This window comes from Taudactylus pleione, unplaced genomic scaffold, assembly GCF_031769625.1.
Source record: "Taudactylus pleione unplaced genomic scaffold, aTauple2 ptg000201l, whole genome shotgun sequence".
In the NCBI taxonomy this organism is placed as follows: Eukaryota; Metazoa; Chordata; class Amphibia; order Anura; family Myobatrachidae; genus Taudactylus; species Taudactylus pleione.
The window spans coordinates 28,096,636-28,113,230 of record NW_028284603.1 but is presented as its reverse complement, the minus strand read 5'-3'; the positions used below and the strand labels follow the sequence as shown (position 1 = coordinate 28,113,230).

At 43.5% G+C, this 16,595-nt stretch overlaps 1 protein-coding gene across 1 annotated transcript in view; it reads right to left on the bottom strand.

The window, feature by feature from the left end:
* The window catches only part of SERTAD4 (SERTA domain containing 4), a 66,925-nt gene extending 66,680 nt beyond the window's left edge, over window positions 1–245 (bottom strand). The window contains exon 1 of the mRNA XM_088477536.1: window positions 6–245. The gene's annotated coding sequence lies outside the window, so the exon portion shown is untranslated. The remainder of the gene's footprint in view (window positions 1–5) is intronic.
* Window positions 246–16,595: the final 16,350 nt, after the last annotated feature.

Below are 16,595 nucleotides of genomic sequence, written 5' to 3'. Positions count from 1 at the left end.
CTTACCAGAGCTGCGTCCTGCAGACAAGCCGCTGACTGATGAATCCCTGGATAAAGGAGCGCTGATCCCCGGTCCTTCCCTGGCATCTGTCAGACCCGGGCTGCTGTGTGCACTGTGACTTGCAGCAGGCAGCAGCGTTATTATGGTAATAATGCAATGAGGGCTCGGAGTCTAGCAACCAGCGTGTGAAACCAGTAAATCCTGTTTAACATTTCCCTCTGGATCTCACAGGAGGATTTCTAGTGTGCCCCCAGGGTGAGAAAGGAAATATGACAACCTCGTGTCTTGCCCAGGCACTCAGCTCCCCACTCCCTCCTCCAGACCAGGGAGGTGTGACTGCTGGCACCTGGTGGTACTGCAGCCCATACTGCTGGCTCTAGCCCTCCTGCAGACACAGGCTTTCAGCAGCTAGGGAAAGTGCCACTTGCCGTCTATTAGCATCATTCATTTTTATTATGCTGTATGCTGATGCCTGTGTTATTAGAATACACCATATTATATAACAGCAACTGCAAAATTTGCAAGATACCTTATTTGTCACAATTACTAGCACGCCTCTCATGCTCCTCCGTTGTACATTACACTGGCTACTTCTAGTTTCTAGCTATCTTTGACTATTTTACAGAACAATTAAGAAAAAAGTGACTTATTGTGACGCCTTTAGAATAGCTTGTTCTCCGGTAACAATTGCTGATACAAGTTAGGTCCAAGTATTAGGGCTTTTAAATATATTTTTGTTATTAGAAGACTCTATACTAGCTGGGATATCTGGCATTACCCGGGTTGAAGACTGGACCTTGAAGTACACCTGCAGCCTTATTTTTTTACATTGTCCTCGCCTATAACCTGGATAACTATGCAAATAAGGAATAAATGACAGTGCAGGCAGGCATATTATCATACCATGTGGATTGGGGTATATCAGGGGAATACATACGATTTACCGCCGGCCGTTTTAATCCCGACAACGGCATCCCGGCAGAGAAGGAAATCCTGATCGTCAAAGGTAAGTATTTACTAACCTAACTCCACCCCATAACCCTCCCTTAGGGGTGCCTAATCCTAACCCCCCCCCCAAGTGCCTAACTCTAATCCCCCCTCTAAGTGTCTAAACCTAACCCCCCCTTCCCCGCCGCCTAATCCTAAATCCCCCGGGGTGCCTAATCCTAACCTTCCCCTTGGGAACCTTAAACCTAACCCTCCCCCATGGCTGCCGGCGCCCGGCTTACCTTCGATCGGTAAGCTTTGTGTCAGGCTCCCGGCATAGGTAAAATGACAGGCGGGATTAGACAGTTGGGAAGCCGACGGTCGGGATTCCGTCCATCAGCTTCCCGACTGCTTCCCATATCAGGAGCAGACTGACTTACAGAACAGAAGTCAGTATAGCTTCCAAAATCACTTGAGTTTCAGAAATCACTGCAGAACAGGGAGATTCAGCTGTGGATGGATATGCTGTCGCAGCTGCATGCAATACTGATCCGAGATGTGTCCAAGGACGCAGCATTGGATCATCTGCGATCCCTTTGGCCAGCTGAGAGACCATGGGATCATGCAAGCTGGCCGCAGCAGATGAGTAACATAGGCCAGGAAATTTCCATTAGCTGACGGAGATCCTGGCCTCTCCACTCCCCCCCAACAACGGAGACACGCCTCTATTTTGGGAAACAGAAGCCGTCACAGCCCCCTCCCTGCCCAGAAATGGAAGCAGACTGTAAATCACTGACAGTCTGCTGCCGGACTGCATGCCTGTGCTGCACATGCACAGTACAGGTCAGGCGCATGTGCAGATTCCCAATAATCAGAAATCTGCATGTCCCCTGTCCCTGTGTCCGCAGCTAAATCATCCCCTGAAATCACTCTGCAGACCAACATTGAAGATCATGTCTAGAAGGGGTGCCATCAGAAGGGGGGGGGGAATGCGGGACAGAAGAGAGCACACGAGCAGTGGAATTGTGTGGCTGTGATCAATCTCCCCTGCAGTTTGTAATCTCTGTATGCTAAGCTTTGCCAGGATCAAAGATTGTGGATTGATTATACTGTTTGCAGCAGTCTGAATTTATTGAGTGCTGATCTGCTCATGAGCCTGCCAGGCACTCTGCTAAGATCCCGGGGCGGCTACTGTAAGATGAGACAGTGAGTGAAATACTAATAATGCATACTGTTTAATGTCAAAGTTTATCATGCAAACACAGAGAACTGACTAACTCTGTATTCCTGTGTGTAAAAGTGATATAACACAGTACTTTGGAAGAGATGAGAGTGTGACAGTGTGTGTATGAAGCCAGCCCCTCAGCCCCAGAACCTGTGTAATTTAAGTGTGCCCCGGTTTTATGGGATTGTTTGACTCTGATGAAGTTGAAACCTAGGCAAAAACATAATCTTGGTCAAACTACAAAACCATGCCAAATTTGGTGGAGCTAGGTACAAAAGTCTGGCCGTGCATAAAGGATAAACAGATACACATACACTTTCTCGCTTTTATATAGATGTAAGCCAATGTGTGTTAGATTTCATGGTGCCCAGCAACTGGCCATTTGGTGGCTCTGGGGATAATTCTGAGTCTCACGCAATGCTCATCCTTATCACGGCCCCAGCTCACCTCTTCTCATGGGTTTTTTGTACACTGTCCTACAGGATGGTGAAAAGCAGGAAGTACAGAATTAGTGTAAGTGTGGCATATGGCTGCATTACATTACTGAGTGAGCCGCATTGCATCTAATTGAATTGACCCCATAGAGTTATATATCTATATATTATGCTTATTTATTTTTGTATCAATTTACATAAACATGCAGTATTTACCTATGGGGGAATTCAATTCAGAGCACATACATTCGCCCGGCCAAATCTGTGTGGCAGCCACCCCGCCTTACGGCCGCGGGATCTCACTCAAAAGTGTTTGTTACCCGACAGGGTAGCAAGCACTTTTGAGCGAATCGGGCATTTGGCCGGCCAGGCGAAGGGTGCGAGACAGGCTGCCATTGCCAGCATTTAAACGCTGTGGCAACTGCAATTCACACTCTTCGTCTCTAATTGAATTCACCGCTTTGTGTGTATATATTTATATATACACCATTAATACTCCAAGCTGTACATTAAAAAGCCTTCTGGTCAGTCCTACACTAGAAATCACTGCGGAGATTAGACATGATGATTGCTATGCTTTTTTTTCTAACCTAGAAAGTTTGAAAGTTGATGAGAAGAGGTCAGATTCACATATATCGCAGAACTAACATTCCCGAGATCTGCCAGTTCCCACTGTGCAAAGAATTTAATTTGTATACTGGTTCTCAGTGACCATCCATCTGCTAGTTAGGGTCTAATGCCAACATGGCAGCTGTGCTTGCGGATGGTCATCATATTTGGCAGCAATGACTTAGCAGCGGTGTTACTTCTCAGACATCTGTCCCATTAAAGTGCAGGAACTACTGGCTTCATGTATTTGTCTATCTAGCACCTCAAGTGCCACAGGGGCCTATTCATCAACACTAAAATAAAGTTTTTAAGGACATTTTCCTTAATTACTGTTATTTTAGTATTCATTAAGACACAACACAGAGATACAGTATCACTGTTATCTCCTGGATAAGTCCGCCTGCGTTAATTTCCACACTACTCATACATTATTATGGGGATATGGAAATTAAGCTATTCATCAAATTCCGAAAATTATGTATTTTCGGAATTTGATGGTGTTACTATACGTCACTCTCAGGTGGCGTATAGCAAGTTACACTTGCCTGCTGTCAGCTGGGCAGGTTCTCCGCTGGCTCCCTCCGACACTCTGGTCGCTTCTCAGGCTCAATTCTGCTGTGTTGACACTTTGTTCTCCCGGCAGAACACAGTAAAGTTTAGAAAGAAAAAAAAACTTTTTATTTTTCTAAACTTTACTGTACTCTGCCGGGAGAACAAAGTGTCAGCACAGCAGACGATGCCTGGGGCGGCTGCAGCGGCCAGGTAAGTAGAGGACAGGGGGGAGGTGAGTGGGGTGGGTTGAGGGACACACACAATTACTGAAGCTGTAGGCAGTGCTGCGCATGTGCTGCTTTTGTGAACATAACGGCGCATGCTCAGCACTGATTCCAGCTGCGGTAACTTAGAGTAGATAGGGAGAAGTATCTATTTCCCAAAAAACTGTCATCGCAAAAATGACAGCTTTTCGGAATAGATATTTATGGGGAGGATGATGATGAATTCCTCTGGTAATTAGGTAGAACTCCATGCGAGTTCTAAACTTAATTACCTGCAGAGAATTTTATGTGTTAATGAATAGGCCCCTGAGTCATATATCTTCCAGTAGACACCTGAGTACTATTTCTTCCAGGATTTGAGTATGGCTTCATTGGAGCATTTGCGTAACAGAACAGTAAGAGAAGCTCTGACCCCTTTAGTTTCTGTGACGCAGTGGGCGTAGTACTGTTACAGCACAAACCTGGGTGTTTTGATTCTTTTTTTCAATTCTTTTTTTTTCTGAACTGAGACATGTCTATGGACATTATAATTTATTATTAGTAATTCTGAGAAACAAGGCTATATTTAGTAATGCAGTGCTTCCTATTCATATCACTTTCACCTTTGTGTAATCTCTATCAATGCACCTGTGATTCACTAGACCCCCTATATAATACCAGCTTTCACTGACCTGTGTTCCAAGATGCTGGAATGAAGAGGGAGAGCTGCAATTTACTAATATCTCACAAACTGACAAGTAACTTGCAAATTACTCGCGCTGCATGGGGAAATACTATTCTATTTAATAGCTTTTTCCCTGAGCGTTAAACCAGGGGTTAACGTACGCTAATCCTCTGATCCTACATAAACTGCGGAATCTATGGGTTTTCTGCCCGCATTAACCCCCAGAGAGTGCCTTTTCCCGCGTCTAATTGGATTCTCCCCTCAGGGACAGTTTCAGTTAGCTGCGAAACTCCGATATCAGCTGCACTGTAAAGCTGGGTACACACCTAATATATATATATATATATCTGCAGATGATGGGTGTTCACACACACTGAACAACCATTCTCTGGCCACGGGTCCCGCTGGCCTCTCCCCATGACCTCTGCTGTAAGTGTACAGGCGGTCGGCTGACCGCCCATACTCACAGCACGATAGACAGATATGTCTGCCATCAGCTGTGCAGCACAGCCAACGCGATATGTCTGTGAACGACATTGTTCACAGCACACTTGCCGACATTCAGCTGCCTCCTTCCGGAAGGGAGCTGAATTCCTACATACAGCGGGGTGGGGGACGCGGGGGGCGTGGATGGGCAATGACTCTGTATTGGGGGCCTGCCCGATATGTTGGCCCATCATTGCTGGGATCGTGGGCGACATCGCTGGGTACACAATCATTTAGTGTGTACCCAGCTTAGAGTGGAATAATAAAACCGCTGGGTATCTTATCTTGTCCTGCAAATACAACTCTTGTTTTTGCATTTGTGCACATAAATAGTTAATATACTGTGGTTGGACCATATTCTACCATAGAATCCCCCAATTATACTATTTCAGTTCTAACCATCTCTTGCCCAAAAAATGAGCCCTTCGCAATTGGCACTTACAGATTGACCATGTCTTAAATTAAAACCAGGGGGAACCGCCTGCAATAAACTTGGACAGTATGAGGTTGATTGGGAGTGGGGAGTAAATCAGAAAAACAAATACTTTTGCACCTTGGGAAAATGTGCAGAGAGAGTTAGATGTCAGAGGGGCGTGTCCAAACTCAAGTCTAAATTGCAGTGTAAAAATAAAGCTGTCCAGCATTTGTGGGCTACATGCAAAAGCAGCCAGTATTTAGCCTGCATGCAAAATATACAGTGCAATATGGTTTGTCTATGTGCAACATTACTTGTTTTTGTTTTTGTTTTTGCTCCTACCTCAGAATTAGCTCCTATGCCTCCACATCTATCTGGGTCAGTATGACCCCCACAGCACACGGATGAACTGTTTTATACAGATATCGGAAAACCTAAGCGGCTTCTAATAGGGTAAGGGTTTGTGTTGTTCTTTATTAAGTACAGGTACTTCTAATGAACACTATGGTGATGACATCAGAGCTTGTTGTTTATAAGTAATTACATAACTGACCATTTATGTATATATTAGTTACTAGCGTTTGTACATATATAACAGCATTACTTATGAATTATATTTTTAGCACTTTACCAGCTTTATGAACAAAGAGATACATGTTAACGTTTTTATGCTGCTGAGTAAAAAAAAAAGCAGGTTTACAGGGAAATAAATGAATATTGAACTTTTTGTGCGGATTCTGTCATAATCTGCGATATGGCAGCAATTAAAATTATTTAATGAGTTGCAGATGTTGTTTTTGGCAAAGCGAATCATTTTTTTTTACACTTACGTTGCGAAGTATGAAGCAGCCTTAAGTTTAGTTAAAAACAATACTTTGATTTATTTAAATACACGGCACAGTGTAAAGTAAAATATTCTCTACAGTAAATGTGTGCAAAACACGTACCTTTTCATGCGTCCTCAGCTCGGGGATAAAATATAGAGAGTGTTATGTTGTAACACAACCTGTCAACCTTTTCATCGTTACTACATAATTAACAAAATCAAATGTTTGATTTTCCTGTTTTTATGGGATTGACTGTTTTTTAAAAAAAAATAAAATTGGAGAGGACACTGGAGCATACCTACCTACTTTTAAAAAAGCATTTTGGGGAGATTGTGAAAGCAATATAAACTTTACTTACATCCAAATGTAAACAACCCTCAAAGCAGTTAGTAAGATCTACTTGTTAATGAAAACACACTGACACTTTTCAGGTTTTGCTCATGTATTGTGGTTTATGTGTGGTTCCATATACAGTAAGTGGCCACAGGAACCATATATGAAAATGCAAGTAACCATAGGAACCATTGTGCTAATGCAGGGAAATGTCACTGACGATCCCATTTGAATGTATTTATCTCTGATTTCTTTTTTTTCCCTAAATATTTAACAGCCACATAATGGGTGTAAGCTACAATCAGGGAGATTGCTAGTCTCTTCAGGGAGTCAGGGAGATTACTGCTATTTCAATGAGTCTCCCTGACAATCAGGGAGACTTGGCAAGTATGTATTGGAGTAAACTGTATATATGGCACTGCCAGTCATAAGCAAGTTATACTTATAGACGTTGCTATAATTATTGTCTGACCTTTGACAGAGGCATTTTTAGGTGTGTCAAAACACACCTAAAAATGATAAGTTGTTCTGCCCATATAGGTGTATATTAAACTAAAGTGCAGGTTACTAGAAGTGGAGATGTTGTCCATAGCAACCAATCAGATTCTAGTTATTATCTACTAGAACAAGGATGGGGAACCTCCTGCCCGGGGGCCGTATAAGGCCCTCGAAATCAGGGCCGGCTCTAGGAGTGTTTGACTAGTGCGGTCGCACAGGAGCGCCACCCATGGAGGGCGCACCCCTCCCCAACATTCCGATTTCAGTGGGACAGTACTGTCCCGCTGTTCCACCCGTGGGCCAAAGTGGCCCGCTGGTGGTCAAATCGGGAGGTTGGGGAGCCCCAGAGTGTGAAAGGATGCCGCGCACATGCGCGTGGTAACCATTCGGGCACGCTTCCAAAAACCGTCATGCATGGGGCGTGGCCTATGGAAATGAGGCCACGCTTGCCATTTTGGTTGCTATGTGCCTGGCCGGCACAGGGTGCTCAGACCCCAGGAGCCGGCCCTGCTCGAAATCATTTCGGGCGGGATGCATCAAACGAAAAATGCGGTAAACTCCCCGTTTACCGCATTTTTCGTATGCATCATTCTGCTGGCCGCCAGGCTGCGATGTGGAGGGTAACGCCAGCTTTTGCTGATGTTACCCTATAGAAGCCTATGGGCTTCTGCCGCAACGCGCTGCTATGAGGGATCCCTCCCAGCATGCCCCGCGGCCGCCGCGTCACTCTGCGCATGCGCAGATGGACTCCCGGGTCATAAACCCGGAAGTCCAGTGAGCATGCAGAGATTGCAAAGGACAGCTCTTATCGGAAGACCTGTCCTTTGCTGTACTGACTGCATATGTTAGTGCATATGCGGTCAGTACCAATGCGATGTCCAGCGGTGTTAGGCGGTACATGTTACTGCATCCCGCCCTTGGTCTGGCACTCTGAACTTTTTTCTGCTAACCCCATCTGACTAGCAGGGTGCCAAGAATGGCACCCTGCAGCCAGAATTTATGTACCAGTGCCACCTGGAGCGTCCTTAGGGCGTTTCAGACGGTCACACTGCTGCCCTTACAACTCCCCGGAGCATCCTCAGGATGCTCTGGGCATTGCTGTAATCACCGGCTATTGTGGCCCAGCCAAACTATGATGTCACCCGGAGGGGGTGTGGCCTGCACAGAGCCCGTGCATAATATCAAAATGGCCCTCAGCAGAAAAAAGGTTCCCCACCCCTGTACTAGAAGATACTAGATAAATGATAAGTAGAATCTGATCCACTTTTAAAAAGCCGCACTTAAGTAAATATACCCCATAGACTCAAAGCATGGGCCACACCCAATTCTCTTGTATGGACCATTTCCAATATTCTCGCAATGCATAGCTGTCAGTCAAGGGAAAGTATATCTCATACCCTTTTTCCACTGGGCAAAATACCCGTGTTATTGTCATGTCAAACCCAGGTAGTGGCTTAGTGGAAAAGGTTCCTAGGAAAAAATCCTGAGTCGATTGACCCGGGATTTCTTCCTGAGCTTAAACCTTGGTCAAGCTCAGTGGAAACGGGTTACCCGGGTCTTCCGACATGAGACCCATTTGCAACACGGAGATTGGGTGGTATTTGGAAGCTGTCTGTGTGACAGCTGTCACCGGGCGAAGGAGAGATTACAGCCTCCCCATATGGTCCGGACCGTTACGGTTTTTACCCCATTCCCGCTTCTCACGGGGAGGCTGTAATCTCTCCTTGCCCGTCACCCCCAGTGACAGCTGTGACATCACAGTGACATCATCTCCATGTGCCAGAACTGCACCGTGTGCAGTGGAAATGGGGTTAATCCCGGGTCTGACCCGGCTGGGAACCGTGTTCCAAATCCCGGGTCAGACCCGGTATTTTTGGAGGAAAAGGGGTATAAGTATGATGGTCACCAAAGCAATGATTGACTATTTTGAAAATTACCCAAAAGTGTAGCATGGGTTCAGCAATTTAACCCATGTCATGAATAGATTAATGTAACTGGATTTAAACAAAACGTCCCTGATGAGAGACATGGATTAAGTCTTCTATTTCACATAAAAAATTATTGGTTCCCCTGCTAAGGAAAGGGTTCTTTACAGTAAGAGCTGTGAAGCTGTAGACAGAATTGGCAGACACAGCAGACTTTTAAATAATAAGACACATCTGAAATGCTTAGCTAAATTAGATATACTGTAGGTAATTTATTTACTAAAAGAAAAGTGGCAGAATAAACAAGTAAGAAAGGATTTCTTATATTGAGGTTTGAAGAAGCGGAGTGTAAATTCTGAATAAGGTGAAATATCTCAAACATTTTAACTAAGCAGGATACATAGATTTACACAGTCAGTTTAGAATACAATTTGGAGGTTTTGGAGGGCCTATTCATCAAACGATAAATGGCCCGGTAAGCATGCGGAAATGCCAGGTTATCGGGCCATTCATCATCAGGGGTCCCAAATGGACCACCTGATATTCTGCAAACTCCGGAAACTGAAAGTTTTCGGAGTTTGATTTCGAGAACAAGCGCCATCTTCGGATGGCGCTTGTTCTTGGATCCCTGTTCTTTCCTATGGGAAGACGTTCTGGGGATGCAAAGAGGGATCTGAGCAGATCCCTCTGCCGCTTTCTCACTACCTCCCTCGGGTCATGCATGTGTAGCCGTGCCGATGGGGGAGAGGTAAGTAACGCAGCTACTGAAGTAGCTGCGCTACTAACTGTGGGGACAACTGCTTTTGGAACAGCTGTCCCTGCACCAGAGCAATGATGAATTGCTCTGGTGGAACCTTTTCCCCGCTGCGAGTTGGATGCTTAAGTATCCCTTGCAGCGAGATGATTACTTAATCATCGGGAGCCATGAATAGGCTACTGAGTCACATCATAATTTACTTAAATGTGCTTATTAAAATTATTACTTCTGGATTATTAGAACTGTTGTAGCTAAAAGCAGTGTTATTTTTTTAACAGCTCTCCCAGAAATGGTGAAAAATCTTGTCCTATCTAGCGCACCATTCACAAAGCCATTTTTATTGGGGCTCTGAGTTTTGTCTCAAAGCTTCCACTGAAAATTGGAAATGTATGGCGCTATGAAGGGGTCGACCTATTAAAGGCTGTCACTAAGATTGCAGCTTCCGATTGGTCCTCCTGTTTACACAAAGCTGTATAAACTATAAACCCTTTCCCAGTTATCTGGAATAGCTGTTTTTAAACAATTATTCAGAGTCTGACTATCACTATATTTAATTGTCCAGCAGGGATGGTGAGCCAGGTTGTCAATGTACAGATAAAGAATATAAGTGATTTTTTTTTTGTAGACAAGATGATGAGGAAATAAACTACAAGAGTCCCCATAATGTTTTATGAGAATCAAGTAGTTTTTGTATATAGATTGATAAGGTTCTCTATGTTGCCCGAAAAGTTGCTGTATAGTGTATGGGTGTGGTCAGGGGCAATATCTATAATGGGTGCAGGGTGTGTGGGGAACACGGGCCCCTGGGTCCAGGGAGGCCCTGCACCGCATAACCTGCACCCATAATATTACTTACCTCTCCGGAGTCCCACATCGGCGTAGGGTCCGGCGCTGTAAAATGATGAGAAAACGGCCGCGGCGGCCATTTTCCCGTCGTTTGTGCATGCGCAGTACAGGGAAAATGGCCGCCACGGCCATTTTCCCGGTGACCTGTGCATACATTATAGACTCTGGGCACACTCTAGTGCCCAGAGTCTATAACTCCGGTGCTGGCCGCACACACCTCAGTGTGCTGCCGGCTGCCGGGTGGAGAGGAGTGGGCCCGTGTCGGAGACTGCACACGGGCCCCCTCCTCTCTAGAAACGCCCCTGGGTGTGGTCCTGTCTCTTTAACCCAGGACCCATATTCATGCTTAAAATATGTGCAAGCATGAGCCAAATGTGGTAGATCAAAGATCATATATCTGAGAGTCAGTGTAGGGACTGGCCAGATGGGAATGACCGTGAAGTGGTTGGTCAGCGTGACAAATTATTTCAATATTTTGGAACTAACATTCCCTGTATTCAAAGGAATTACAGTTTGAAATGTGAGTGCTGAGTTTGTATGATATTTTTTATGCAGATGGTGTGGTCACATATCAAGGGCACCCCAAATGGTCAAGTGCAATGGATTAAGCCTGTTATATATACTATATGGACAAAAGTATTTGGACGCCTGACCATTACACCAACAGGACTGTAATGAGATTGTATTCAAATTCATATACTTTAATATGGAGTTGGTCCCTCTTTTGCAGCTATAACAGCTTCCACTCGTCTTGGAAGGCTTTCCAAAAGAGTGTTTCTGTGGGAATTTCTGCCCATTCATTCTGTAGAGCATTTTTGAGGTCAGGCACTGATGTTGGACGAGAAGGCCTGGCTCGCAATCTCTGTTCCAGTTCATCCCAAAGTTGCTCGATGGGGTTGAGGTCAGGGCTCTGTGTGGGCCAGTCAAGTTCTTCCACACCGAACTCATCAAACCATGTCTTTGTAGTCCTTGCTTTGTGCACTGGGGCACGGTCATGTTGGAATAGAAAAGGGCCTTCCCCAAATTGTTGATACAAAGTTGGAAGCATAGCATTGTCCAAAATGTCTTGGTATGCTGAAGCTATAAGATTGCCCTTCACTGGAGATAAGGGGTCTAGCCCAAAACCTGAAAAACAGCCCGGTACCATTATCCCTCCTCCACCAAATTTCACAGTTGGCACAATGCAATCAGGCATATAACGTTATCCCGGCATATGGCAAACCCAGACTCGCCCATCTCACTTCCAAACAAAGAAGCGTGATTCGTCACTACACAGAACACGCTTTCTCTGCTCCACAGCCCAGTGTCGGTGTGCTTTACACCACTCCATCCGACGCTTGGCATTTGACTTGGTGGTGAGAGGCTTGCATGCAGCTGCTCGGTCATAGAAACCCATTCTATTAAGCAGCCACCGAACAGTTTTTGTGCTTACATTAATGCCAGTGGAAATTTGGAACTCTTCAGCTATGGGATCAGCAGAGCATAGACGACTTTTATGCACCATACGCATTAGCAATTGTTGACCCCGTTCTGTGATTTTACATGGTCTTCCGCTTCATGGCTGAGTTGCTGTTGTTCCTAAACGCTTCCACCTTTCTAATAATATTACTTACAGTCGACCGTGGAATATCCAGCAGGGATGAAATCTCACGAACTATCTCATTGCAAAGGTGGCATCCTATCACAGTACCACGCTTGATGTGACTGAGTTCTCCAGAACGACCCATTTTGTATCACAAATGTTTGCAAATGGAGACTGCATGGCTATAGGATTTTATACGCCTGCGGCAACGGGTCTGATTGAAACACCTCAACTCGATAATTAACAAGAGTGGCCAAATACTTTTGTCCATATGGTGCGTGTGTATATATATATATATATATATATATTTATAAACGTATATATATATATATATATATATATATATATATATATATATGGTAGAAAGTCAGTGATTGCGCATGTTCATGAAGATACACTGCCCAAAAAATAAAATCTCTATTGAGTCCAGCAATAAACCACCAATGAATGGTAATAAAGTACTTGATATTTTCATATAGCACCAGGTCCCAGATAATAACGGACCGCAGCTCCCCACAAAGAAAAGACCGGATACCAGGTCCAAAGATCTGTCAATGTAGAAAGAGAGGAGAGCGCTCCATAGTGCAGATAAAAGTAATTTTATTTAAACATGGAATAAATACACACGTCCGCACTCTAATGGTGCCGCCCGTACCTGAGTACAAACTGTGTGGGCTGGTTACCACGTGATGTGTTTAGAATACTCCACCAGATATTGCGGGCACTGTCCCAGAAGACCGCCGGGCTCACACACCCCGCTGCTGGACACTGCGATGTAGGCCACAGCCAGTCGGACCACGTGCGGCTGGGACACGCTTGGAAACAACTGGGGATTCCTACGATGTGCGCCACAGAGGCCCCGCCCTAACGCGTTTCGTCATGGACTTCGTCAGAGGGCAGTGTCCAGCAGCGGGGTGTGTGAGCCCGGCGGTTTTCTGGGACAGCGCCCGCAATATCTGGTTTAGTATTTGAAACACATCACGTGGTAACCAGCCCACACAGTTTGTACTCAGGTACGGGCGGCACCATTAAAGTGCCGATGTGTGTATTTATTCCATGTTTAAATAAAATCACTTTTATCTGCACTATGGAGCGCTCTCCTCTCTTTCTACATTGACAGATATATATATATATATACATATATATATATATATATATATATATACATATGTATATTTAGTCACCATATAATTACATTCAACAAATTTATTATAAACATAATATAATAATTTTGAGATCATATTGCCCTTCCAACATAATTATATATTAATTTGTCCCCCCTAATATATTCATAAAATAATTTTGCCCCATTCGATAACTATTGTTTTTGCATCATTAATAAACAATTGACCCCAAAATAATTTATAAAGATTCTATTTGAATTTTATATATTGTTATAAAACAATGTTTCAATGAAGCCTATTAAATATGCTACTTAAGTAGAATAAAATAAATGTAAAATTCTAAATTATACATCACCACCTACTGGCTGATAGTGCTACTGCAAGCCCGTGGTTTTCTTTTTGTATTAAAAGTTCACATGTTGTCGATAGAGGCAGTTATTTTGTGGGCCTATCAATGTATTAAGAACTAGTAGCGTCACTCTGGGCACAATAACATTTTATCATTTTATCAATTTGGTAGAAATTTGATAAGCGATCTACACCCCCAATGAATTCTGAACCATAACAAATTGCTTCGCTCCTCACAATTTATGGATATATAGTTATGCCTAATTTTTCATTCTTTTTTATTTTTTCATTCTTTTTTTTACTTTGTTACCAAAATAAAATATATAAGGATCTGCAGTATATGCAATTATTGTAGGCCTTCACTAAATAATTTATCTTAAATTTAAAAATCAGCCCTCACCTTTAAATAATTGATGAGCATCACAGGAGGAATGTTATGATTAATAGTTTCCCCAAGGTCAGTGGAGGTAGCTGAGCATTAATTATCTGCAGAAAAAATTCTTTTGTCTATGTAATTTTTATTTTTACTTATACAGTATCTTTTCTTCAGTCCTGGTACAAGTCACTTGGCTGCTTTCAGAGGCGTGTTGAGAAATGATCACTGTTCAGGCAAGCTTTTCATGTGACTCTACACTATGACAGGTTGTACAGGTTGTACATTTATGTATAACTTGCTGAATTAACACAGTGGCGGATACTGCTGGTTGTCACTAGAGGTTCCAGGTAGCTTGGAACTGGAAATAAGACAAACGTTCCTCAAACCAGGAGATGATGAGCTGCATGTGGTCTGTTTTCCCTATGGAATATATTACCAGCTATCAAAATAACACCCTTACTATAAAATCTGCAACCTATGACCTGTATCATTCAATTACCCTTCTACTCTCATCATACAAATATGAGTTACTCCACTGCTCCCCCTCCTTAACGTTCCTCCCCTTTCCTTAAGCTCTTTTAGGGGTCCTATTCTATTATTATATTGTCCCAAAACACATGCACATAACGGCAACAGAAAACCTTTTTTGGGGCTGATTTATTAAAAACGTATGACTTATACATCAGTTTGATGCTCAGCTCTCTGCTGACACTATCCGGCAGCGGTGAGAGTAGTGATAATTGCAGCATCCTTTTTTTATTTTTCACTCATTCTACATGAAGATATAAAATATTCCCATCTTATAGTCCACTAATTATTATAATAAGCTTGCAGATGCAATGAAGGATATATGTTAGTCACACTTTTGCAGTCTTCCACATTCATAGGACAGAGTGCATTCGTATGTATGGAGGTAATTAAACACCCGAGCCTGTGAGTGTTGGCCTCTGGACAAGAAGGGGCTAGTTGTTTAGTGAGGAGGTGTTGTGGGGTGGGGTTAGATTTGGTTAGCCTATAAGATTGGCAGGGGGTGGACTTTTCAGTGTTATATCAGAGTTGCTGCTTGGCAGTCATTTCATAGAAATTTATCTGGACAAGCTGAACAGAGCAAATGCAAGATTTAAGATATAAGGTTTAAGTCATACGTTGTGTTCTTCTCAACAACAGACACAGATCTGAAGAGATGCAAAGAGCTGTTGGTAAGCAAATTGTCAGCTCAAGTGGCACATGATGCAGCGATGGCTTCTCCTTCAGTTTTTCCGGCAAGTGCATCTGCCGAGAAAAAACAAAACTTTCCCAAAAGACCCACTGGTGATGCAGATGAGTCAACACAAAACACAAAAACTTTTTGGATGGATGCGCTGCAGATGACGTAACAGGGAGGAGATTCCTAGATGGTTAAGGTTCCCACCTCTACTTACTCTGGCTTTACAAAGAGTACAGATGGTAGAAATAATTCCACACTTAAGAAGTGGATTTTTTTTATCTCTTGCCCAGGCATGACAATGGGCTTTTCCTTATCATGGGCAATGCCTGTTTCTTCCACTGGTGCCTGATTTACACAAACAACATCCTCATCAACAACATCCTTATTAGCGTCAGCTACACAAATGTCATGCTCATCCTGGTACACTTCCACAGAAGCATCCTCGATTTTTATGTCAGCATGTTTACTTGTGCTTAAATCATCATAAGAGGCAGCACCACCAGTCATAAATAAAGGCCAGGACCTTAGCCTTTCCTTGCCACTTATTTTATGTCTTTCTGCAACTAACTTGAACCAAAAGATTGGTTCTTGATTTTAGATTCCCTGACTTAAGCCCTGTATGCCCTTGGGCATAGGCTATAGTAAATGATGTAGATGGACTAGTATCATCATGACTGGTGGTACTGGCAGCAGCTCCAGTTCTAGTACTGTATGTGTTTCCTGCTCTCCTCTCAACTGATCATTCTCCATATCAACAAACACGAATGAAGTGGGGTATAGCACACACGTCATTTTGTACCAATTTTAAATATTACACTGCGGTATCAATGACCTATAGTGTCACAAGATTTTTATATGAATAAGAAAAGAATAACATACTGCGCTGTCACTTAGTGTCACAAGATTATTTATGAATAAGAATAACACACTGCGATACCACTTACAGTGTCACAAGATTATTTATGAATAAGTAAAGAATAACGCACTGCGCTACCACTTAGGGCTATATTCAATTGCCGGCAAAAAGCTGTTCTCGGCGAAAAGTTCTCACTGGTGACATCATTTTACCAGGTGAGAACTTTTCCCCATATTCAATTCCATAGACTTATCGCCAGTGCGAAAAGTTTGCGCCTTGTAACCAGCGGGAAAGATTCATCTCTGAAAGGAGGCGGAAAAAAGTGCAGAATTGGGGGTTTGGGGTGCTAACTTGCACAGCACCCCTGCAGCCTTTGGACA